Source organism: Bufo gargarizans, chromosome 7 (genome assembly GCF_014858855.1).
Source record: "Bufo gargarizans isolate SCDJY-AF-19 chromosome 7, ASM1485885v1, whole genome shotgun sequence".
Lineage (NCBI taxonomy): Eukaryota > Metazoa > Chordata > Amphibia > Anura > Bufonidae > Bufo > Bufo gargarizans.
Window position 1 is genome coordinate 179878517 of NC_058086.1, and position 27804 is coordinate 179906320.

Sequence of the window (27804 nt, forward strand, 5' to 3'; positions counted from 1 at the left end):
GCTCACCGGCAGCAACCACTCGTCGGTCTGTTGTTCTATACCACGCCACAACTCCTGTGCGGTGTGGGGCCTGTCCCCCAAACATATGAGTTTCAGAATGGCCTGCTGACGTTTACCCCGGGCTGTGCTGAAGTTGGTGGTGAAGGTGTGTGGCTGACTGGATGAGCAGGTGGAAGAAAGGAGGAGGAAGCCGAGAAGGAGGAGGTGGCAACAGGAGGCAAAGAATGTTGCCCTGCGATCCTTGGCGGCGGAAGGAGGTGCGCCAAACAGCTCTCCGCCTGGGGCCCAGCTGCCACTACATTTACCCAGTGTGCAGTTAGGGAGATATAGCGTCCCTGGCCGTGCTTACTGGTCCACGTATCTGTGGTTAGGTGGACCTTGCTACAGATGGCGTTGCGCAGTGCACACTTGATTTTATCGGATACTTGGTTGTGCAGGGAAGGCACGGCTCTCTTGGAGAAGTAGTGGCGGCTGGGAACAACATACTGTGGGACAGCAAGCGACATGAGCTGTTTGAAGCTGTCTGTGTCCACCAGCCTAAATTACAGCATTTCATAGGCCAGTAGTTTAGAAATGCTGGCATTCAGGGCCAGGGATCGAGGGTGGCTAGGTGGGAATTTACGCTTTCTCTCAAATGTTTGTGAGATGGAGAGCTGAACGCTGCCGTGTGACATGGTTGAGATGCTTGGTGACGGAGGTGGTGGTGTTGGTGGTACATCCCCTGTTTGCTGGGCGGCAGGTGCCAACGTTCCTCCAGAGGCGGAGGAAGAGGCCGAGGCGGCAGCAGCAGAAGAGGCCGAGGCGGCAGCAGCAGAAGAGGTAGCAGGGGGAGCCTGAGTGACTTCCTTGGTTTTAAGGTGTTTACTCCACTGCAGTTCATGCTTTGCATGCAGGTGCCTGGTCATGCAGGTTGTGCTAAGGTTCAGAACGTTAATGCCTCGCTTCAGGCTCTGATGGCACAGCGTGCAAACCACTCGGGTCTTGTCGTCAGCACATTGTTTAAAGAAGTGCCATGCCAGGGAACTCCTTGAAGCTGCCTTTGGGGTGCTCGGTCCCAGATGGCGGCAGTCAGTAGCAGGCGGAGTCTCTTGGCGGCGGGTGTTCTGCTTTTGCCCACTGCTCCCTCTTTTGCTACGCTGTTGGCTCGGTCTCACCACTGCCTCTTCCTCCGAACTGTGAAAGTCAGTGGCACAACCTTCATTCCATGTGGGGTCTAGGACCTCATCGTCCCCTGCATCGTCTTCCACCCAGTCTTCCTCCCTGACCTGCTGTTCAGTCTGCACACTGCAGAAAGACGCAGCAGTTGGCACCTGTGTTTTGTCATCATCAGAGACATGCTGAGGTGGTATTCCCATGTCCTCATCATCAGGAAACATAAGTGGTTGTGCGTCAGTGCATTCTATGTCTTCCACCGCTGGGGAAGGGCTAGGTGGATGCCCTTGGGAAACCCTGCCAGCGGAGCCTTCAAACAGCATAAGAGACTGCTGCATAACTTGAGGCTCAGACAGTTTCCCTGGTATGCATGGGGGTGATGTGAGAGACTGATGGGGTTGGTTTTCAGGCGCCATCTGTGCGCTTTCTGCAGAAGACTGGGTGGGAGATAATGTGAACGTGCTGGATCCACTGTCGGCCACCCAATTGACTAATGCCTGTACCTGCTCAGGCCTTACCATCCTTAAAACGGCATTGGGCCCCACCATATATCGCTGTAAATTCTGGCGGCTACTGGGACCTGAGGTAGTTGGTACACTAGGACGTGTGGATGTGGCAGAACGGCCACGTCCTCTCCCAGCACCAGAGGGTCCACTAACACCACCACGACCATGTCCACGTCCGCGTCCCTTACTAGATGTTTTCCTCATTGTTATTGTTCACCACAACAACAAAAATATTATTTGGCCCAATGTATTGAATTCAAATTCAGGCGTTTTTTTACAGACACCTAACACTATCTGGCTATCTATTTAGGTACCGTATTACACTAATACAGGCACAGCAGTAACGACAGATTTAGCTGACTATAAATTTGAGGCCTATTATTTAGGCGCTGGGTGACAGGTATACGTTTACTGACAGAATTAGACTTGGAAATGCACAGTAGCGGGTGTGTGAAGTTATTCAGAATGACCCTATGTGCACCTTGAATCTTATATACCCTTTTAGGGATAGATTTAAAATAGCTCTGATACAGCAGAAACCACTAAATTAGGAAATTGCTAAATTGGGAATTGTATTTCAACCCAGAACAAAAACTGTGCTTTGACGGACACTAAATAACTTGACCAGCCACAACAGTACAGCGGTAACGACAGATTTAGCTGGATATAAACTTGAGGCCTAGTATTTAGGCGCTGGGTGACAGGTATACGTTTACTGACAGAATTAGACTGGGATATGGCCAAAAAATAACCACACTATTGATGTTTAAATGCACTTGGTGTGACAGCTTGACCAACCACACTACTGAGGGTTAAATGCACTTGGTGACAGGCGCAGCTTGCCCCTGATGTAGTATATGGCCAAAAAATAAACAGACTATTGCTGGTTAAATTCACTTGGTGTGACAGCTTGACCAACCACACTACTGAGGGTTAAATGCACTTGGTGACAGGCGCAGCTTGCCCCTGATGTAGTATATGGCCAAAAAATAAACAGACTATTGCTGGTTAAATGCACTTGGTGTGACAGCTTCACCCTGATGTAGGATTTAGCCAAAAAACAACCACACCATTGAGGGTTAAATGCACTTGGTGACAGCTTGCCCCTGATGTAGTATATGGCCAAAAAATAACCAGACTATTGCTGGTTAAATGCACTTGGTGTGACAGCTTCACCCTGATGTAGGATTTGGCCAAAAAACAACCACACCATTGAGGGTTAAATGCACTTGGTGGCAGCTTGTGCTGGCACACCACAAGACACAAAATGGCCGCCGATCACCCCAAAAAAAAGTGACTGAAAAACGCTCTGGGCAGCCTAAAAACAGTGAGCAATTCAATAGCAGCAGTTCAATCATCCACAGCTGCAGATCGATCTCTGAATGAAGTCCTTTGGAGGAGTTAATCACTGCCTAATCTCGCCCTAACGACGCGGCTGCAACCTCTCCCCATACTGATCAGAGCAGAGTGACGTGCGGCGCTACGTGACTCCAGCTTAAATAGAGGCTGGGTCACATGGTGCTCTGGCCAATCACAGCCATGCCAATAGTAGGCATGGCTGTGACGGCCTCTTGGGGCAAGTAGTATGACGCTTGTTGATTGGCTGCTTTGCAGCCTTTCAAAAAGCGCCAAGAAAGCGACGAACACCGAACCCGGACTTTTACGAAAATGTTCGGGTCCGTGTCACGGACACCCCAAAATTCGGTGCGAACCCGAATTATACAGTTCGGGTTCGCTCATCCCTAGTTATAACCAAGAGAAGTTGCAAACGTATCTACATTTCTCCAGTAACGACTCCAATCATTAGTGTAACATGGCAAGAGCCCCTCTATGCAGACATGACATTGTCCTCTCTGGCTAATAGAGGGTGGTCCAAAGCAGACACTCATTCAAGATATCCATATGCCCCATCTTTTGTGCATTAGTTGGCTTGAAGCTTACTGTACATTCCCTGTGACTACTTAACCATCGTTCCACCTACTCCTGTCATACTAATCCATTCAACAACCCTATGTCCTTATTTGGGTCTGCCACCAACAGATTTTTAAAATATGTATACCTTCCGTATGCATTCTGCATTTTTCTCGCTAACATTAGGGGATTTTCTTGTCCATATGTTGTATAATTTGTGGAATGGCCAAAAAATGTGGATGTGTGCATGTGCAGTGAGTCTAAGAGGAGCCATTGTAGAGGATTGGACTGGTGGTGGCTCTGATGAGGTGTTGTGTCACGATATACTCCCTCAGGCCGTTCCTCCCTGAGGATCGGTGCAGTGGAAAGGTCGTTTGAAGAATCAGTTGAGAAAAAAAAAAGAATAAAAGTCTCTTTTTATTCAGTTGAAAAAGATAAATAATAGTACATTCAGCAGTAGTTTGTACAAGGTGCAATTTCTCTTCCCAGATGATGAGGTAAGTGACTGGCAAAGTAGCAAATAATGGCATTTCTGTTATGATATCTTGCTTGTGTTTCTCTTCTGAACTTCTGGCTAATAGCTCTAAGCTGGGACATATAGTTGTAGGTGTCCACTGTGTAATGCAGGCTTTGAGTTGGTCTGACCTGGATGCAATCTAGATGATTGGTCAGTGAGCTGTAGTCCATCACCTGCAGCAGGGTATTTTAAGCTGTAGTTTGCATAAAACACTGTACTGCAGCTTTCAAGAATCTGCATCTTTGGTATTTTTGTAGTCTCTTAGAAGTAGTGGTCTCACAGAAGAGTTTGATCCCTAAGGCCCTTGAAGCAAGAGCAATAGGACATGCTGCCTCACTCCACTGTCTATACAGGCCTATCCCCTTTCCCGGCCAATTTTTTTAGACCTGGCATGAGCGAGGAAAAATTGCAGATTTCCGCGCAACTAACCGTTGCGCTACATCTGTGCCAGAGATACACCTAATATAGGCATATTTCTGGATAATAAATGACCCCCTTTATGTTCATAGTGTGGCAGCAAAAGAAGATTCCATATGCACAGTACACATTTAATATAGAAATACTTTAAAACAAATCTTGCAGTGGAACAAACTCAGCACAAAAGGATTTAGGATCCCCTACTGCCAAGACTAAGTCCAGAGAAACAAGCTTAAAGTGTTGAGTACATGAGGATTAGACCCACGGTCAGGTTGGAACTCACAGCCTCATAAATCAGTAGGACACAGTGAGTTCAGGTGAGCTGAGCCATGGCCTGTCCAAGAAATGTGGCCATAACGTGGACCATACAAGTTTGTCTGAAACCCTGAAATCCTTTGGGAATGTCACACGGTCAGGTTTTCTGATGCAGTCTTGGAAGCCAAAACCAGGAGTGAATTTAAATAAAGAGGAGTTGTATACTTTCTTTCCGTTTATGGCCCACTCCTGATTTTGGCTTCCAAAACTGCATCAGGGAACCTGAATGTGTGACTGTACTCTTTCTGTGCAGAGTTTAAAGGAAGGAAATGCATCATATTATGAATGTCTCTTCTGGGACACAGCACAGATGATGCCAGCGACATTGTAAATGTGGCCATTAATATAGTGATGCTAAAGACTGTTTAGTAGCAGCAGAGGAATTGACCTCTTTATAGTAGAGGAAACCCAATAAATGGGAAAAAAAAAACATTTTCTTTTTTCTTATGAACACGAAGCAATTTACTTTGTCACAAAGGGGACATTTCACCGGAGCTGTTTTCACTTAGCTGATTCCAGGTTTGCATGTACTGCTAGAGCATTATTACTATTCATGATCAAGTAGTATTTACTATATTCATTTATATAGTACTTACATATCCCGCTGCGCTGAACAGAAATCATCACTCACATCAGTCTCAGTATTAATCAACCTATCTGTATGTTCTTGGAGTGTGGGAGGACATCTATTTATACTTATACAAAGTATCTATCTATCTAATTATCTATCTACACTGCCTGTCCCAAAAAAAGTTGCCACCTGGATTTAACTAAGCAAATAGTTATGAGCCTCCTATTGGATAATTACTGCATGGGCAATTATCTTTCATCTGGCAACAAGTTATTTAATCCCAACTGGTGCAATGATTTGCTTCTCATTTAAACAACCATGTCGAAAGACACATCACGTAGTCGTGGAAAAGATGTTAGTCTGTTTGAGAAGGGTCAAATCATTGGCATGCTTCAAGCAGAGAAAACATCTAAGGAGATTGCAGAAACTACTAAAATTGGGTTAAGAACTGTCCAACGCATTATTAAAAACTGCAAGGATAGTGGGGACCCATCGTATTCGAGGAAGAAATGTGGCGGGAAAAAAATCCTGAATGATGGTAGCCATAAGAAAACCACTAATCAGAGAGGCAAACCAGAAAAAAAGGCTTCAATTTGCTAGGGAGCATAAAGATTGGACTCTGGAGCAATGGAAGAAGGTCATGTGGTCTGATGAGTCAAGATTCACCAGGTTCCAGAGTGTTGGGCGCATCAGGGTAAGAAGAGAGGCAGATGAAGTGATGCACCCATCATGCCCAGTGCCTACTGTACAGGCCTGTGGGGGCAGTGCTATGATCTGGGGTTGCTGCAGTTGGTCAGGTCTAGGTTCAGCAACAGTATGTGCTCCAAGAATGCGGTCAGTTGACTACCTGAACATACTGAATGACCAGGTTATTCCATCTATGGATTTTTTCTTCCCTGATGGCATATTCCAATATTCATCGGGTTCAAATTGTGAAAGAGTAGTTCAGGGAGCATGAGACATCATTTTCACACATGGATTGACCACCACAGAGTCCAGGCCCTAACCCCATTGAGAATCTTTGGGATGTGCTGGAGGAGGCTTTGCACAGCAGTCAGACTCTACCATCATCAATGCAAGATCTTGGTGAAAAATTAATGCAACACTGGATGGAAATAAATCTTGTGACATTGCAGAAGCTTATCGAAACAATACCACAGAGAATGTGCCGTAATCAAAGCTAAAGGCGGTCTAACTAAATATTAGAGTGTGTTACCTTTTTTTTTTTTTTGGTGGCAGTGTATCTATCAATCTAATTTTTACAGTGTCTAGTCAACTATCTAGTATCTATATGTATCTAATTCACAATGTAATATGGCTCATTAGTTGGCAGAAGTGTTTACAAATGTGAATAGATAGCAGATTGCATAAAGAATACATCTTGGGATTAGAAAAGGAACTTTGCCAACCTAAAAAAAAAAATCTTACAGCTCTTGTTAACATACTGTATGTGTGCCAAATATGCTATCTGCACATATTTAGAGGGGTTATCCCACATAAAATATAATACATTTTTCTAACCAGCACTTGAATCTATTTAATAAAATGTATCTGTATAGCGCCATCTGCTGTTTGTTCTTTTTCTTATTTCTTTATCCTGCTCACTGAGAAGGCCGCACATGCTCAGTTTCATCCTTCAACTGCCCCCTGAGCTGTGATAGGGAGAGCTAAGACACGCCCCCTGAGCTGTGATAGGGAGAGCTAAGACACGCCCCCTGAGCTGAGAGAGGGAGAGCACGGACACGCCCCCCTGAGCTGCAGAAGAACAGACACTCCCCTTGAGCTGTCAGCTTGATATAAATCTAGCAGAGAAATGAATGGGGAGATTTCTGGATCCATGGGAGGTACAGGGCTGGTTCTAGCTTTGTTAGAAAGAGATTGTCATGTACTATATAATGTCTGATTTTAATTTTTTGCATAAATCATAGGATAACCCCTTTAACATATTTATGCATACTGTCTATTTATCTATCTTACGGATATATTAAGTTATATTGAACTTCTCAGGAAATACAAGCTCATTGCATTATGTAAGGGCATTTTTCTGTTCCACTTTTAAATTTGGCAGTGGTGCAGCTCTACATGAGTTTTCTTAATTGCCAATGGAAATTTTGCCACCTTGTATTTTTCTGTACAGAAATCATTGGAATCAAGGAGGTGGTTTTATCAGTGATTGACAGTTTTCCCTCTATGACTGTGCATACAGAGATAGCTGTCAATCACTGATAGGACCTCCTCCTGGACTTCAAGAAGAATGAGCAGGAATATAGGTGGATGAAATACAAGTGAAGCCTCATGCACATGGCCGTTGCCCAGCAGTGGCCGTATTGCGGCCTGCAAACAGCGGGTCCGCAATATGCGGGCACCGGCCGTGTGCTCCCCGCATCATGGATGCGGACTCATTCACTTGAATGGGTCCACAATCTGGAGCTGCGGTGTGGAACGGAGACACGGAAGCATTACGGAGTGCTTCTGTTGTGTTTCTGTCCGTGCCTCCGCTCCACAAAAAAATTGAACATGTTCTGTTTTTTGGCGGAGCGGACGGATCACGGACCCATTCAAGGTTGAATAGGTCTCGATCCATCCCAGCAGCCGCATGGACATTACCCGTGCATTGGGGACTGCAAATTGCGCACAACGGCCGTGTGCATGAGGCCTTATACTGAATCTTTTCCCACAAAACTACGTCTATGTGCCCAGCTCCTCCTCTACAGCTCAGACACCATGTCTAGTATGACAGGTTACCCTTAAAGTTGAACACTGTGAGTCCCAGCCAAGGATGTTGACAGAAATTTGTCAGAAATTGTCTCACATGGTCATGGTCCTCTGTGGTCCTTCCCCCAGCCACAAGACCGTGCATGTTGTACTGGAATTAGATTGTGGGTTGCGCTTCAGAATGGTGACGGATGTGACTAGAAATTTGTACAGTTCATCTGTAAAGCTTAGACTGACCTCGGGTTTCTGTGATCTTTTAACTTCAGCCAATGGCATTTTACATGTAGAGAAGATTAATACAAGGCAATTACTAATGCATTGGGATTCTCCATGTTGCCTCCTTTGCTGGCTTTATTCATTTTTCCATCACATTATACACTGCTCGTTTCCCGCAATCCAGCAGCTGTGGTCGTTGCTTGCACACTATGAGAAAAGGCGCCGGCCTCTCTGGTGGCTAGGATCGTGGAAGTATCCATATGCAAGCACGACCGCCGCTGCTGGATTGCAGGGTGGTCATAACCCCTGGAAACGAGCAGCGTATAATGTGATGGAAAAATGAATCAAGCCAGCAAAGGAGGCAATATGGACAATCACAATACATTAGTAAGTGTATTAACTTTCTCTACATGATAAATGACATTTGTTGAAGTCAGACAACCCTTTTAAATCATAAATTTCTATACACTCTCTATATACGGATTTATTCTGCTCCCACGTAATTCACCAGTAGCTGTAGAAAACCTATATTAGGAGCTCCCCCTATTGTTAGATATAGGCAAAAATGGTAAACAGGATCCTGTAAAAAAAATATGATTCTGTTGCATCAGTTGTCATCCGTTTGAACCATTCGTTTTTTTAGTACTGCATGCAGGATTTTTTTCCCCCATCTAAAAAACAGATCTCAGATGGAAATGGCTGAAACGGATGACAGCTGATGCAACAGTATATATATATTTTTTTTTACAGGATCCTGTTTATTATTTTTTATCTCTCTTCTTCTGACAGATCAGAAGAATGTAAAGCTAAGGGTGCATTCCCATCACCGTTTAGCTTTCCATTCTTCTGATCCTTCAGAAAAAGAGAGAGAGAAAAAAAAGGAGAGAGAGGGAAAAAAATACAGGATCCTGTTGCATGAGTGCCATCCGTTTGAGCCATTTCCATCTGAGATCTGTTTTTTAGACGGGGAAAAAAAGTCCTGCAAGCAGGATGGAAATGGCTGAAACAGATGACAACTGATGCAACAGGATCCGTTTTTTTACTGGATCCTGTAAAAAAAGGATCCATTTGCCTCAGGCTACTTTCACACTTGCGGCAGAGTGATCCAGCAAGCAGTTCTGTCGCTGGGTCCGGCAATCTGCATGCAAACAGACAGCATTTGTAGACGGATCCGGATGCGGATCCGTCTCCCAAATGCATTGCAAGAACGAATACGTCTGTCCGTTTGTCATACGAACAAACGGATCCGTTTCAATATTTCTCCACATTTTTAAAGGTCTGCGCATGCGCAGACTGGAAGGACGGCTCCGGCATTGCAGTATTTTTAATGCTGGATCCGGCACTAATACATTTCAATGTAAATTAATGCCGGATCCGGCATTCCGGCAAGTGTTCTGGAATTTTGGACGGAGATAAAACAGTAGAATGCTGCGGTATTATCTCCGTCCTGAAAAGTCAAAAAGACTGAACTGAAGACATCCTGATGCATCTTGAACGGATTTCTCTCCATTCAGAATGCATGGGGATAAAACTGATTAGTTATTTTCCGGTATAGAGCCCCTAGGACAGAACTCAGTGCCGGAAAAAAAAAACGCTAGTGTGAAAGTACCCTCAGTTAATGCATAGGATTGCATAGGATCAGTTTTTTTTTACAGGATCTAGTAAAAAAAATAAACGGATCCTGTTGCATCAGTTGTCATCCATTTGAGCTATTTCCGTCCTGCATGCAGGACTTTTTTACCGTCTAAAAAACGGATCTCAGACGGAAATGGCTCAATCGGATGACACTTGATGCAACAGGATCCGGGTTTTTTTTCCTCTCTCTCTTCTTCTGACGGATCACAAGAATGGAAAGCTAAATGGTGATGTGAATGCACCCTTAGATGCCCCTTACAATAGAGTATAAAAGCAATTAAATCATTATAAATGCTTATAAAAAAAAATTAAAAATTATTGGATGGATATATTTGGCGGTGATATTTATATTCACAGATTACATTTTTGCCAAAAGGAACAGTTTGACCGGTTTCTTCTAGATGGACATTTAGTGTCATTTTATCAGGAAATTTCTTTATTTACCGATGAAAATCCAGAGAATGGTTTAGCTCATACTAGGCCACCATTATTACTCTCGGAGCACACCTGCTATTTTGTTCACTCAATTTCTTGTAATTGTGGTTGTCTATTGTTTAGGAAATAAGATTTTTTGGAGCCCGCAGTGGAGAAAACATAGTTTCTGCAGTTTCAGAGGGCATTCTCGGCACTGAAGCCATTATAACGACATCATTCGCCTGCAGAGTAAATGCATTTTGCACAGTGGCTTTGTCAATTGATGCCCTTTTATATTTGTACTTTTTAGAACACTGGATCAGCAGCGAAAAAGGAAAACCTGAAATTTACTGTCAAGAAAATACCTGCACTTTGTTGATGGAAGTGGTTTCTCCTTGTATAAAGAGTTGTAATGTGCCTTAAAACATGATATATGTGTATATATAGTGTAACATATCAGAAAAAAGGGTTCCCATGTGGGACATATGGCTCGGTCTCAAAAAGATAATTAAATGCCATGATTGATGTAAAAAATGAAAATCCGACATGATATAGTACACAACAAGAACCAGCCCTGTACCTCACATGGATCCAGAGATCTCCACATTCATTGCTCCAATTGTTCTGCTAGATTATCTCAGTGGGCATGACCTTTCTGTTTTAGCTCTCTTCCTGTAAATGCCACAGCTTTTAAAAGAACATATGGCTGGTGACAGTTGAAGATTTAAACTGAGCGTGTGCGACCACCTAAGTGTGAGGGACAAAAAATAAGGAAAAGAACAAACAGCAGGTGGCGCTATACAGATACATTTAAAATGTTTTATTACATGTAATTTAAAAAGTATTGAGATCCAAGTGCTGATTGGAAAAATGTAGAATATGCTTCGTGGTACAACTCCTTTAAGAACCTTTTTTTTTTTTTGCAAAACTTTAAAGACAAGTTGAGCATGAAGCGTATTTATTTGCCTATATGTTCACATGGGTGGCTTTAACAAGGTCCAACATGTGATGGGTGATGGGGACCTACCAATAGGGGTCCAAGGAAGGGCAACCAATAAATCGGCTACAAGGTCATGGTTGTTAAAAGCTCATTGATGAGTATGGGGAGCAAAAGGTAGCCCATCCAGTCCAATCCCACAGAGGAGCGACTGTAGCACAAATTTCTGAATAAGTTGATGCTGGCTATGATAGAAAGGTGTCACAACACACAGTGCACCACAACATGTGGAATTTCCACTACAGAAAGCACCCACAGTGAACATATGAGCATCCAAACTGGGCCATAGAGCAATATAAGAATGTGGCTTGACCTGGTCCGCTATCTTTCACCATGTGGATGGTGGTGAGGGCTTGTGCATCACTTCTTTGGGGACAGAGCAACATGGGAAGAATGCATGCAGAAGGAGGCAATATGATGCTCAGGACAATGTTCTGGCAAGAAAATGTTGGTCCAGGCATTAATGTAGGTATTACTTTGATATGTACCACCTTCCTGAACATTGGTGCAGACCAAGTAGAAGCCATCAGGACAAAGGCATTCTCTACCGACAGTGGTCTCTTTCGGCTGGATAATATGCCCTGCCACACTGCAAACATTGCTCAATAATGGAATTACATGAAATCCATGTACAGTACAGACCAAAAGTTTGGATACACCTTCTCATTCAAAGAGTTTTCTTTATTTTCATGACTATGAAAATTGTAGATTCACACTGAAGGCATCAAAACTATGAATTAACACATGTGGAATTATATACATAACAAAAAAGTGTGAAACAACTGAAAATATGTCATATTCTAGGTTCTTCAAAGTAGCCACCTTTTGCTTTGATTACTGCTTTGCACACTCTTGGCATTCTCTTGATGAGCTTCAAGAGGTAGTCATCTGAAATGGTTTTCACTTCACAGGTGTGCCCTGTCAGGTTTAATAAGTGGGATTTCTTGTCTTATAAATGGGGTTGGGACCATCAGTTGCGTTGTCTCGAAATCAGGTGGATACACAACTGATAGTCCTACTGAATAGACTGTTAGAATTTGTATTATGGCAAGAAAAAAAGCAGCTAAGTAAAGAAAAACGAGTGGCCATCATTACTTTAAGAAATGAAGGTCAGTCAGTCCGAAAAATTGGGAAAAATTTGAAAGTGTCCCCAAGTGCAGTTACAAAAACCATCAAGCGCTACAAAGAAACTGGCTCACATGCGGACCGCCCTTAGGAAAGGAAGACCAAAAGTCACCTCTGCTGCATAGGATAAGTTCATCCGAGTCACCAGCCTCAGAAATCGCAGGTTAACAGCAGCTCATATTAGAGACCAGGTCAATGCCACACAGAGTTCTAGCAGCAGACACATCTCTAGAACAACTGTTAAGAGGAGACTGTGTGAATCAGGCCTTCATGGTAGAATATCTGCTAGGAAACCACTGCTAAGGACAGGCAACAAGCAGAAGAGACTTGTTTGGGCTAAAGAACACAAGGAATGGAAATTAGACTAGTGGAAATCTGTGCTTTGGTCTGATGAGTCCAAATTTGAGATCTTTGGTTCCAACCACTGTGTCTTTGTGGGACGCAGAAAAGGTGAACGGATGGACTCTACATGCCTGGTTTCCACCGTGAAGCATGGAGGAGGAGGTGTGATGGTGTGGGGGTGCTTTGCTGGTGACACTGTTGGGGATTTATTCAAAATTGAAGGCATACTGAACCAGCATGGCTACCACAGCATCTTGCAGCGGCATGCTATTCCATCCGGTTGGGCCATCATTTATTTTTTAACAGGACAATGACCCCAAACACACCTCCAGGCTGTGTAAGGGCTATTTGACCATGAAGGAGAGTGATGGGGTGCTGCACCAGATGACCTGGCCTCCACAGTCACCGGACCTGAACCCAATCGAGATGGTTTGGGGTGAGCTGGACCGCAGAGTGAAGGCAAAAGGGCCAACAAGTGCTAAGCATCTCTGGGAACTCCTTCAAGACTGTTGGAAGACCATTTCATGTGACTACCTCTTGAAGCTCATTAAGAGAATGCCAAGAGTGTGCAAAGCAGTAATCAAAGCAAAAGGTGACTACTTTGAAGAACCTAGAATATGACATATTTTGAGTTGTTTCACACTTTTTTGCTATGTATATAATTCCACATGTGTTAATTCATAGTTTTGATGCCTTCAGTGTGAATCTACAATTTTCATAGTCATGAAAATAAAGAAAACTCTTTGAATGAGAAGGTGTGTCCAAACTTTTGGTCTGTACTGTATGTTGGTGCAGGAACCCACCCTCGGAGCCACTTGTGAATGACTGGCCTGAAACCCTTGTAACTGATCCCTCTTTCTCCTCCTCCTCTGCCACATCCTCTTCTATCATTGCCCGAAGGAGACATAGAAGTGGGATAGTAACGCTGGGAACGGCATCATCGGTACTGGCCATGTTGGTGGAGTACTCAATACAGCGCAACAAGGCACACAGGTCTCGCATGGAGGCCCAGTCATTGGTGGTGAAGTGGTGCTGTTCCGCAGTGCGACTCACCCTTGCATGCTGCAGCTGAAAATCCACTATCGCCTGCTGCTTGCAGAGTCTGGCCAGCATGTGCAAGGTGGAGTTCCACCTTGTGGACACGTTGCATATGAGGCAGTGAGCGGGAAGGCCGAAGTTACGCTGCAGACAAAGTAATTTTTCAGGAATTTCTGCACCACCAAATTCAGCACATGCGCCAGGCAAGGGATGTGCGTCAAACAGGCTAGGCCCAGAGCTACTATGAGATTTTGGCCATTATCGCAGACCACTAGGCTGGGCTTGAGGCTCACTGGCACCAACCACTCATCGGTCTGTTGTTCCATGCCCGACCAAAGCTCCTGAGCGGTGTGGGGTTTGTCCCCCAAACAGATACGTTTCAAAACTGCCTTCTGTCGTTTCCCCCTTGCTGTGCTGAAGTTGGTGGCGAAGGTGTTACGCCTGACCGGATGAGAAGGCGGTAAAGGAGGAGGTAGTGGAGTAGGAGGAGGAAGCAACAGGAGGAAATGAGAAATACCCTGCAATCCTTGGTGGTGGAAGGACATGCGCCAAACTGCTATCCGCCTCAGGCCAAGCCGCCACTGCATTTACCCAGTGCGCTGTTATGGAGATATAACATCCCTGACCGTGCTTACTGGTCCACGTATCCATAGTTATGTGGACCTTGCCACAGATGGTGTTGCGCAGTGCACACCAGATTTTTCCCCCCTCTTGGTTGTGCAGGAAATGGATTGCTCACCAGGTAAAGTAGTGGCAGCTGGGCACAACGTACTGTGGGACAGCCACCGCCATCAGATTCTTAAAACTGTCCGTGTCCACCAGATGGAATGACAGCATTTCAAAGGCCAGGAATTTGGAAATGCTGGCATTCAGGGCCAGGGATCGCTGGTGGGTAGTAGGGTACTTCCTCTTTCGCTCCAGTGTTTGGAAGATTGACAGCTGAACGCTTTGGGACATTGTGGAGATGCTTGGTGACCAAGGTGGTGGCATTGCTGCCACGTCCTCTGTTTGGTCACTCCAGAGGGGGATGAAGAGGCCGAGACTGCCGCAGAAGAGGAAGCAGGAGGAGCCAGGGACCTTTCTTGTTTTTTGAGGTTTCTAATCCACTGCAGCTCGTGCTTTGCACTTAGATGCCTGGTCATGCATGTTGTGCTCAGGTTTAGAACGTTTATGCCTCGTGTCAGGCTCTGATTGCACAGCAGGCAACCCACTCGTGTCTTGTCGTCAGCACATTGTCTGAAGAACTGCCATGCCAGGGTGTCACGGCCTTTGGTGTGCGCTGTGACACTTGACCACATTTGCTGTTGCCTGCGGCAACGTGTTGCTGTGTCTGCATACGGGGGCAGTGTCACGGCCTTTGTGGTGTGTGCCGTGACATGGTTGCCTTGCATGTTGTTGCCTCCGGCAACATGTATTTGTAATGGTGTTTTCCCTGCTTTGGTGTGCACGGGGTTATGGTGTGTTTGGTAGGTGTGGTGGGTGTGACCTCAGGCCTCCTTATATGTTGGCGTGGTGGAGCCTGAGTTCAGTTTGTATTTTGTTGTCAGCTTAGTGTGGAGCTCTGCTCCTGGGCTGTTGTGATTATGTCTGTGTGAGCCACCGTTATTTGTCTGCTATATTGTTTTCCCTTGCTTTCCCTCCTGCTTGCTTCTGTTTACCCTTCCTCACCTGTTGTGTATGTTGTATGGTGTGGGCCTTGTTTGCTGGTCTGTGTGCTCCTAATGGGGCTTGCTTTTCTGGAGGGGTTTAAGCAAACAGCTAGACTGTGAGTTTCCGGTCCATCTCGTCGGCGACAGTTAAGTCCTGATAACTTTTGTTGTCTGTTGTCTTTTGTACTTACCTGTCGATCGGCTGTGGCCCTGTCTAGTTGGTGGTCAGTTGTTGGGCTTCAGGAGACACCATTCATCCGTGGTGAAGGATGAATGGGTGGTCTCTGCCCTGTCTTCATGATTAGGGCACAGCAGGGATTCCCAGGGTCCTAGGTCGGTGAGCATGAGCCCCCTTACCATCTGAGGCGGCTCATGCCCTAGGAGTCTAGGGAGAACCTAGGGTTGCATAGGAGGTGACTTGCTCCCTGTTCCCTGCTACCTGGCTAGCAGCCAAGGCCATTGCATGGCGGGGGGTTTCCTCCACGCCCCGCCGTGACACAGGGAACTCCTTAGAGCTGGCTTTGGTGTGCTCGGTCCCTTGGTGTGGTGGGCAGTAGCAGGCGTACTGTCTAGGGGACGGCCGCTCCGCTTTTGCACAATGCTCCCACTTTTGCTGTGCTGGTGGCTCTGTGTGACCACCGCCTCTTTCTCCGAACTACACAGGTCACTCGCATGACCTTGATTTCATGTGGGGTTGAGGACCCCATCGTCCTCCACATCATCTTCTAACCAGTCTTCACCCTCGCCCTCCTTGTCGGTCTGCAGACTGCAGAAAGCCGCAGCAGTTGGCACCTGTTTTTCGTCATCATCCAAGACGTGCTGAGGTGGTCCTCCCATGTACTCATCCTGAAACATAAGTGGTTGGGCATCGGTGCAATTTTTCCCACTTCTGTGGCAGATCTATGTGGATGGCCCTGGGAAACCCTGCCAGCTGAGTCATCAGCAAGCATAAGAGACTGCTGCATGACTTGGGGCTCAGACTGCTTGGCTGATTTGCAAGGGGGTGAGGTGAAAGACTCATGTACATGGGCTGCAGGTGCCAACTCTGATCTTTCAGCAAGGGACTGGGTGGGAGACAATGTGAAGAAACTGGAGGCACTGTCAGCCACCTAATCTACTATCGCCTGTACTTGTTCTGGCCTCACCATTCGTAGAGCAGCATTCGGCCCTACCAAATAATTCTGAAGGGTCTGTCGCTTACTCGCACCTGAGGAAGGTGTTTTACTTGGGCGTGTAGCTGGCACAGATCGACCACGTCCTCTCCCTGCAACAGGAGCTCCACCAACACCAGCAGCACCACAACCAGGGCCACGTCCCTTGTTTGACGCTCTCCTCATTTTTTGTGGTGTTTTTTTCAAAGCCAGAAAATTATTGAAGTTTTTAAATTTTGTTTTTAAAATCTCAGATGCAGCAAGGGCTGCAATATTAAGTATTTTTTTTTACTAACAGAATATGAAGGCTGTATATAACGATTGAAGTTCACACGTGCAGATGCAGCAAGGGCTGTAAAATTGTGTATTTTGCAAAAAAAGGGTGTTTTTAAAAACCCAGAAAATTATGGCTGTATTTCTAGCTTAATTGCACACTGACTAATCCTGCAAAGGTACCAGATGTAGGATATTGCCAAAAAAGGGTGTTTTTTTCTAAAAAACTGATTATTATTGCAGTATTTCAAGCTTGGATTTGAATGTCACAAAAGCACAGATGCAGTGCTGGTGCACTGAGCTTGCATAAAATGGCCGCGGCCGCCCACCTATCTAACAGACGGATAAAAGGTATTTTTCTCTGTCACTAGGCTCAGGGCAGGGTAAAAAGATTGTGCACTGCACCCACACAACTAAATCTATGTAGATTGCTGAGTTCAATTGGAGTTCTGATAACAGATTCTATCCTATTCTCTCCCTCACAGCAGCATCCTCTCCCTACACTGAGCACAGCAGAGTGAGCGCTACGTGACTCCACACAGTGCAGCGCTACGTGACTCCAGCTTATATAGAGGCTGGGTCACATGCAGCACTTGCCAATCACAGCTATGCCATTAGTAGGGATGGCTGTGATGGCTTCTAAGGTCACACAGTTAAACGCTTGTTAATGGGCTGCTCTGCAGCCATTCAAAAAGCGCTAAGAAATCCACGAAAACCAAACCCGAACCCAAACTTTTACTAAAATGTTTGAGTTCGGGTCCGGGGTCTAAAATTCCTAAAGTTCGGGTTTGCTCAAACCTATTGATATCCAATGACCGTGTAATCTACCTCTAGCCACATACTTACTTGTTCTTTTCTGTACGTTAAATGCATAATTTTTGGGGCCTGTAGTCCACTGGCCTACTGTAAAATTGAGATCCAGTGACCGTGTAATCTACCTCCTGCCACATACTTACTAGTTTTTTTCTGTCAGCTAAATGGATCATTTTTGGGGCCTGTAGTCCACTGACCTGCTGTAAAATTGATATCCAATGATTGTGTAATCTACCTCCAGCCACATACTTGTTTTTTTCTGTATGGTGAATGCATAATTTTTGGGGCCTGTAGTCCACTGGTCTGCTTTAAAATTGATATCCAATGACCGTGTAATCTACCTCCAGCCACATACTTACTTGTTCTTTTCTGTATGGTGAATGAATAATTGTTGGGGCAGAAGAATTCAACACCAGTGACGGACACGTGTTATTGAATTTCAACTATTATCATTAGTTTTATATTTCAAAAATTAATTACATGTTCTCTAGGGACTGTCCAGGATTAGAAAAAACATGGCTACTTTCTTCCAAAAACAGCACCACCCATGTCCATAGGTTGTGTGCAGTATTGCAGTTTTGCCCAATGGACTTTAACAGAACTAAGCAACAATACAATACATAACCATGGACAGGGATGGTGGTGTTTTTGGAAGAAAGCAGCCTGAACAACCCCTTTTTTTTTATAGGCAATATAAGCAAAATAAAGCTGATGCTGCATGAGAGTCCCATGTGATGTGCATTGATATAAAAAACGAGCAGTTTAGAGGAAAATTAGATACTGTACGTGCCCTAATGAAGAATATCACGTGTTTTATTGTTCCCCCTCATAGCCTGAAAAACCACAAGAGGGCACTTCTGGAGATGGTATGGATTTTCCAAACATAAAAATGCAATATTTTGTGACAGAAAAAGCATAAAATGATCGAGCTCTGTAGTGATATAACATTTTAAAGCATCTTGAGTGGATAAAATAGCTGAAACCATGTTATCTATATTCAAAAAGCGAAAAGAGATCCTGTGTTGCTGTATACCATTGCTTGGCATTGAGATTTGTATTCACTGAGCATACACAAGAAAGAGAGGGAACATCTCCGAAATCATAATTAGCCTGAAAATATTGAATTCCTTGTTATTAAGGGAACGGCAAACCTCAACAGATTCAGGAAATTATTCACAAGGTCCATTTAGATTTTGACTCGTTAACAATTTACACATTGTTGTCTGTACAAGTTAACAAGCCTGCATACAGAAAAGGAGGAGAGACAAGAGTAGGGCGAATGAGGGAATACAAATCTAGAAGGCAGAAATAGTTACCTCTGGTCTTAGTAATGGGGATCCTAGAATGTGGTCCAGAGGTTTACTAATTGGGGTGCATTAAAATGTTCTGAACAGTAGAATAAGGCTACTTTCACACTTTCGGCAGAGTGATCCAGCAAGCAGGCAATCTGCGGATCCGTCTCACAAATGCATTACAAGAACGGTTCCGTCTCTGTGTTTGTCATATGGAAAAACGGATCAATTTAAAAAAAAATTCACATTTTTAACAGACCGGAAAGGCGGATCCGGCATTGCGGTATTTTAATGCCAGATCCGGCACTAATACATTTCAATGTAAATAATGGCAGATTCGGCATTCTCGAAACTGACCTGAAATTTTAGACGGAGATAATACCACAGCATGCTGCGGTATTTCCTCTGTCCAAAACGCAGTTCAGTGACTGAATTGATGACATCCTGATGCATCCTGAACGGATTTCTCTCCATTCAGAATTCATGGGGATAAAACTGATCAGTTCTTTTCCGGTATTGAGCCCCTAGGACGGAACTCAGTGCCAGAAAAAAAAAACGCTAGTGTGAAAGTACCTTTAGCGTGAAGGGGAGGCACAAGCATTTGTATGCCCTGCATTTTTTGAATGTATTCCTTTACAATTACTACAATTGTTGGCACACATGACTGCTTATGTGAAGAAGGTAAGATATTTTCAGTTCTTTAGAATAACAATTCTTAAAGCCTATGGAAAGGGTTGGATTGGTCCCACCAGAGTGTTTAGGATCTGATCCAGGAAAGAAAATAAATTAGTAACTTCCCTTTGGAGCCAGTCACTTGCCATTAGGGTCTATTTTGTTTGATTCAAAACCTTTTCAACTTTATTGTGTTGGAGATACAACATCTTACAGCTTAGTCTATTGCTGGGTTGACTGCAGTTCATAGTTATAACACTAGATGTCATTGTTACTAATGCTTTACTTGTAGTCTCTCTATGCATTTCTATGATGTGTTGTATTTCCTGTACAATGATGTGAACTCACTGATTTCTTTTTTCCTGTCTGTGCCAGTCACCATGTAAGGTGACCTTCTGTTATTGCACGCATGTTCCAATAAAGCCAGTTCCTGTTCCTCCACAAGTGACCGGATAAAGCCCAGTGACCACGCGGGGCCCAAGTATAACAAAGCCTCGAACGGAAGATAGTGTGGCTGATGCGGAGATCGACATAAGGAAGCTTTCCAGAGACATCTCCTGTAGACAAGTAAGACTGTTCATATATATAAAGGAGGGAAAATGGCCAGAACCGCAGAGGTTAAACTCTCAGTGGCCAAGCTAAACAATGACAATTATCAGCTATGGAAGTTTAAAGTGGAAATGCTATTATCCAGAGATGACTTGTGGGAGGTTACCACCACAGAGAGGCCACAGGACAATGATCGGGACTGGGACAAGAAAAACAGACAGGCACGGGCCACCATAACAGGGGCGTAGCTATAGGGGGTGCAGAGGTAGCAGTCGCTATCAGGCCCAGGAGCCTGAGGGGGCCCAAATACCCTTGTGCCACATAAGAAGATACTGGTATGGAAAGTGCTTGCTGTGAAGTTACGCCTCTGGCTGAGGGTAAGGGTTAGGTCAAGAATTTGGCATGGAGGGTGCCGTTTCAATTTTTGCCTCCCTGGTCACAAAGCACTGGGGGAAGGGGTGCCCGAGCTGAAATCTTGCACCAGGGCCCATGAGCCTTTAGCTACGCCCCTGCACCATAAGCTTATTAGTGGAGGATGATCAGCTCATTCACATATGCCCCGAGGGCACAGCGAAAGGCATGTGGGATGTACTGAAAAGACTGCATGAAAGATCCAGTTTAAACAGCAAGTTGTTTTTACTGCGGAAACTTTACAAAATGAGGCTTAGCAGAGGACAGGACATGCAGGAGCATATAAACGCCACGCTGGAAGTGGTTGCACAACTCAGAACTAACAGGGAGAATATAACAGACAGTCACGCAGCAGCCATGTTGTTGTTTACCCGATATATATACTGCACTGATCAATGCGCTGGAGACACGGCCTGAGACAGATCTGACACTAGAATTTGAAAAAAACAGGCTCATAGATGAGCATCAGAGAAGAAAGGAATTAGTGCATGACTCCATAGAAACCCACACCAGAACCGCTCTTAAAGCTACAGACACAAGGTTACACAGGAAGGAGACCAGGGTGTGTTTTAGATGCCACAAACAGGGACACATAAAGAAAGACTGTACTATATGGAAAGTAGTGTTGATCACGAATATTCAAATTTTGAATTTTTATCGCGAATATAGGTACTTCGAAAATTCGCTAATTTTTTTTTGGACTTTTTTTTTTTTTAGCAGTACACATGATCCCTCCCTGCTTCTAGCTTGTGGGCCAATAAGAAGGCTGCAATATAGTTGACTTTAGGAGTAGTAGTGTTTGCGAATTTTGCTCTATATTCATTTTTTTCGAATATTCGCTATATTGCTATATATTCTTGTTTTAGAATATTACGAATATTCGAAAAAACTAAGTTATAACAATATAGCGAATATTCGAAAAAAACGAATATAGAGCAATTTAGCTAATATAGTGCTATAATCTTTTTTTTATAGTTGTAATTTTTTTCCAATCTGCACTTCAGATGAGAAAAAAATGACAACTATTAGACAAAGAATATTATAGCACTATATTAGCTAAATTGATCATTATTTGTTTTTTCGACTATTCGCTATATTGTTATATATTCTTGTTTTAGAATATTACGAATATTCGAAAAAACTAAGTTATAGCAATATAGCGAATGTTCGGAAATCAAAATATAGAGCAATATAGCTAATATAGTGCTATAATCTTCTTTGTCTAATAGTTATAAATTGAAAAATTTGCAATAAAAAATTAGAATCAGAAAATTCGAATTACGAAAATTTGCATATTACACAATCATTACCTTGCCGATTTTTTGAGTACAAAAAAATCGTGAATTTTCGAATTTGCATATATTCGACGAACATTCTACAAAATATTTGCGAATTCGAATATGACCCCTGCCGCTCATCACTAATGGAAAGCAGAGCAAATGAGACAGCGTCCCTCTTATACTAAACAAAAGTGACAGGCAACCATAAATGTCAAGGCTGGTGCCAACTCAGGGGCAACCAGTCACATGACGAGTGATAGAAGTTTTTTCACAGAACTTGATCTGAATAACAAAGAAACTATTTACCTTGCAGTTGGAAGTAAAATACATGCAGAAGGATATGGGCATGTAACCCTTGCGGGACACAATTTAGTCATACCCGTGAAAGATGTGCTTTATGTTCCTGATCTAGAAGGAGGACTCTTATCTGTGAAGCGTCTAACAGCCAAAGGACTCACTGTGAAATTCCAAGGTTACAAGTGTTCTATCGTGGACGGCAAGCAGACAATAGCAAGTGCCAAGCTGGATGATCATCTGTATCACCTCAACACAGTGAAGGAAAAGGTGAGACGATGCACACATAAGCACAATGACTATACACATATGGCACAGGAGTCTAGGTCATAGACAGCCAGAATGCATACAGGAACTACAAAAGTGGAATCTGACAAAGAATCTATCCCCTTGTCCAGTTACTGTTAAGTGTGAATGTTGCATCAAATCCAAAGCTACAAGAGCAACACTTCCCATAGTCAGTCAGAAGAGAGCTTCAAGACCACTTGACCTAGTTCACATTGATGTATGTGGTCCCCTAAACCCACCTACACCTGGAGGCAACATGTACATAGTGACTTTAATGGACGACTATTCAAGATACACAGTCACCTACCTAATGAAACACAAGAGTGAAGTTCTTGACAAATTACAAGACTTTGTAGTAAAGACCAGTAACAAGTTTCAGAGGAAGCCTCTCAAGTCTCATACTTTCGGAGTGATAATGGAGGTGAATTCACCAGACATAAGATACAATAGTACATAAAGCAGAATGGAATAGAACATCAAAAGAAAGTCCCATACACACCAGAGCAAAATAGGGTAGCTGAAAGAAAGAACAGAACTCTGACTGAAATGATCAGATGTATGCTGACAGACTCTCGACTGCCACAAAAATACTGGGGTGAGGCAGCAATGACAGCCACATATTTGCAGAACATACTCCTTTCCAGAACAGTGGAGAAAACTCCATATAAACTGTGGCACAATGAGAAGTCAAGTGTAAAACACCTAGGAGTTTTTGGATGCAACACTACATTCCGCAAGAAAAATGTACCAAACTCCATAACAGAGCATTTGAAGGTGTCTTTGTTGGATACAGTGACAATGTTAAGGGTTGCAGAATCCTAAATCCCAAAACAGACAAGGTTGCCATTAGCAACAGCATAACGTTTGTTGAAGATCTGAGTGACAATGTAATGACAACATAAGAAGCAAGAACAGAAGAGAAAACAGACACTGACCAGCCAACCTCTGCAACTTCTGAACAAACAGTTGAAGTGAGTGTAGACCCTACCAGTACTGAAGAGCAGACACAAGCAAGATCAGAACAGAGACGCTCAACGAGAGAAAACACAGGTAAACCACCTGTACGTCTCTCATACAAGGCAAGCACTGCCAGTGCCAATGAACCTGCAACCTGGGAAGACATATCTCAGCTTTCCGAAGGGGAAGTACTTAACCTGGAGTGGACCCTTTTAAAATTCGCTTTTATTAGTTTTATTAAAAAAGCATAAGTATAGACACCCATTGATAACTGGATATCCAAAGCAAATAATAGGACAAGATGTTGTCCAGCTACCACCGTGAATTGGTGAAAAAAACAAAAGATAATTAGACAGATGTGCAAAGAATTCCCATGGCATTAATGACCTTTTAGGCTTGGAGTTGGGTAGAAGGTAGAGCACCTCTGTCCAGAGCACATTGATGTGGGTATTCGGGATGGTTCTTTCCCTGTACCCGCCCTAAGATAATCCTCTGCCCAGGGATAAACCCTGATGGTGGGATCACCCTGTCCCCGTGCCTATCCTGTCTATCCCTGTACAGTGGGAATTTATTACAAATGATGTCCGAGAATTTTTTATATATATATATTTTTTACCCCGACGCGTTTCCCCACTTTTTGGTTTGTCAGGGGGTCGGTTATAGGATAAGAATTATAATACTTAACATCTTGCAGAATAAGATACAATAGATAATTATATATAATTACTGTGTCCTGCTCGATGCCATGATAGGGCAGTCCGTTATGGAGGAACTGTGGATTCCCCAGTCGAGGAAGAATCACATGTAGATGTCCCCCTGTTATTTAGACTGCCACCTGCCGTGTCCGATGGGGCAGTGACGCGTCGGGGTAAAAAATATATATATAAAAAATTCTCGGACATCATTTGTAATAAATTCCCACTGTACAGGGCTGTACAGGGCTAGACAGGATAGGCACGGGGACAGGGTGATCCCACCATCAGGGTTCATCCCTGGGCAGAGGATTATCTTAGGGCGGGTACAGGGAAAGAACCATCCCGAATACCCACATCAATGTGCTCTGGGCAGAGGTGCTCTACCGTCTAAGTACTCACATATATGGACACTTATAATATATGTAATTCTTTAATTTAATATATTTCAGAAGGGGAAGCCAGTAAATGGATAAAAGCTGCTGAGGAAGAGATAAAATCCATGCATGACACTAAAACATGGACACTTACAGAACTACCACCTGGAAGGAAAGCCATAGGCTATAAATGGACTTTTAAAGTGAAGTACAATGCAGATGGCACAATTGAACGATGCAAAGCAAGACTCGTAGCCAAGGGATATACTCAAAAATATGGAAAGGAATGCTGATTTGTGTTGAGCAAGAAGGGGATGAAGCAGAAATACTCAAAACCCTAAATCAGCACTTTAAGACCAAAGATCTTGGCGACATAAAGAATTACCTCGGCATCCAGATTGAGAGGGAGGAAGACGTCAGCCTTCTCCAGAACCAAGGACACAAAATACAAGAAATTTAAACATTTGGAATGGAAGATGTCAAACCAGTAAAGTCTCCGATGGAAACCAACTTTTACCTGAAGGAGATGAACAGCCAAGCTACCCCGTTAGCAACTAATACTCAGTACAGGAAAGCAATAGGGAAACAGCTGTACTTTACCACTGCTACAAGGCCCGACATTGCAGCAACTTTTGGAATCCTATGCAGAAAGGTTTTAATGCCAAGTCATATGGACTGGAATGCTATAAAGCAAATCATTTGCTATCTTAAAGGGACTTTGCACTACAAGCTAAAGTTACCAGCGAGTGATGAAAGCACCCTAACAGTATATGTGGATGCAGACTGGGCCAGAGACACCAGCAAAAATCTACCAGTGGCTACTTATTTCTTCTGTCAGGAGGTGCTATCAGTTGGATTAGAAGAAAGCAGCTCTCTGTTACACTATCTTCTACTGAAGCAGAGTACGTAGCAGCAGCGCAGGCAAGCCAAGAAGTTATGTGGCTGAGACAACTGTTAACAGACTTGGGTCAATCATAGTTGGGACCAACAAAAATCTTTGAGGACAATCAAGGATGCCTTGCACTTGCGCAGATGGAAATAGTTTACTCGAAAACCAAGCACATTGATGTAAAGTTTCACTTTCTTAGGGATCTTCAAGAACAGGGACTTCTTGAGTTACTTTATTGCCAGGCTGAAGATATGACAGCAGATATCCTTACAAAGCCCCTGACTGCTGGAAGACACTCAAGGCTTACAAAGAAGATGGGTTTAACGGACTAAGACTTAGCTGTTGAGAAGGGGTGTTGGAGATACAACATCTTACAGTTTAGTCTATTGCTGGATTGACTGCAGTTCATAGTTATAACATTAGATGTCACTGTTACTAATGCTTTACTTGTAGTCTCTCTATGCATTTCTATGATGTGTTGTATTTCCTGTACATTGATGTGAACTCACTGATTTATTTTTTCCTGTCTGTACCAGTAACCATGTAAGGTGACCTTCTGTTATTGCACGCATGTTCCAATAAAGCCAGTTCCTGTTACTCCACAACTACAGTTGAGCGAACACCTAGATGTTCGGGTTCGGGGAGTTCGGCCGAACTTTAAAAAAAAGTTTGGGTTCGGGACCCGAACTTGATCCGAACTTGGACCCGAACCCGAATCCCATTGAAGTCAATGGGGACCCGAACTTCACTTTATTATTTTCCGTTATAACATTGTTATAACGGAAAATAATAATATTAGCTTTTTCAGATCGTGAAAACTCAGATCCGACAGTATATTCTAACACAGAGGCGTTCCCATGGTGATGGTGACGCTTCCAGTTAGAATATACTAAGAACTGTGTACATAATTGCCCCCTGCTGCCTGGCAGCACCTGATATCTTACAGGGGACTGTGATCCACACAATTAACCCCTCAGGTGCCGCACCTGAGGCATTTATTGTGCGGATCTCAGCCCCCTGTAAGAGATCAGGTGCTGCCAGGCAGCAGAGGCCAGACCCCCCTCCCTCCCCAGTATTAAAATCATTGGTGGCCAGTGCGGCCCCCCCCTTCCTCCCTCTGCAGTATTAAAATCACTGGTGACCAGTGCAGCCCCCCCACCCCCCCATTCAAATCATTGGTGGTTAGTGCGGCCCCCCTATTAAAATCATTGGTGTCCAGTGCGGCCTCCCCTCTCCCCCCCCCCACCACTAATTAAAATCATTGGTGGCAGTGGCTCCTCCTACTGGTAAGTGACAGGTCTGTGCTATAAGCAATGCGCCCGCACAGACCTTTCACTTACCAGTAGGAGGAGCGCCGGCCGGCCACAGACAGCGCACGTAAGTATAATGCTGCTAAAAGTGCTAAATACTATGGCAGCCAGGACTGAAGTAGCATCCTGGCTGCCATGGTAACCGATCGGAGCCCCAGCGATTTAACTGGGACTCCGATCGGAACTGCCGCTTTGCTGCCACCAATGATGGAGGGGGTTGTTAACCAATGATTTTAATTAGGGGGGGAAGGGGAGTCCGCACTGGACACCAATGATTTTAATAGGGGGTGGGTGGGGAGGCCGCACTAGCCACCAATGATTTTAATAAGAAGTGGGGGGGGGCCGCACTAGCCACCAATGATTTTAGTAGGGGGGGGGGGGGGCTGCACTGGCCACCAATGATTTTAATACTGAGGAGGGAGGGGGGTCTGGCCCACTGCTGCCTGGCAGCACCTTATCTCTTACAGGGGGCTGTGATCCGCACAATTAACCCCTCAGGTGCGGCACCTGAGGGGTTAATTGTGCGGATCACAGCCCCCTGTAAGAGATCAGGTGCTGCCAGGCAGCAGGGGGCCATTATGTCCACAGTTCTCAGTATATTCTAATTTGAAGCGTCCCCATCACTATGGGAACGCCTCTGTGTTAGAATATACTGTCGGATCTGAGTTTTCACAATCTAACTCAAATCCGATGGTATATTCTAACATAGAGGTGTTCCCATGGGGATGGGGACGCTTCAAGTTAAAATATACCATCGGATTGGAGAAAACTCAGATCCGATGGTATATTAATATTTCCCGAACACCGAACCCGAACTTTTACTGAAATGTTCGGGTTCGGGTGCCGAACACTGTAAAGTTCGGTACGAACCCGAACTTTACAGTTCGGGTTCGCTCAATCCTATCCACAACGTCTGATCTGAATTGACTCCGCTCCACCCAGCAATCCTACTCTGCAACATATTGAGAATATACTGTGGGGTTCTGCCACAAGAATAATTTCCTCTGGTGGGACCAAGAAGAAAATGGTCACTACA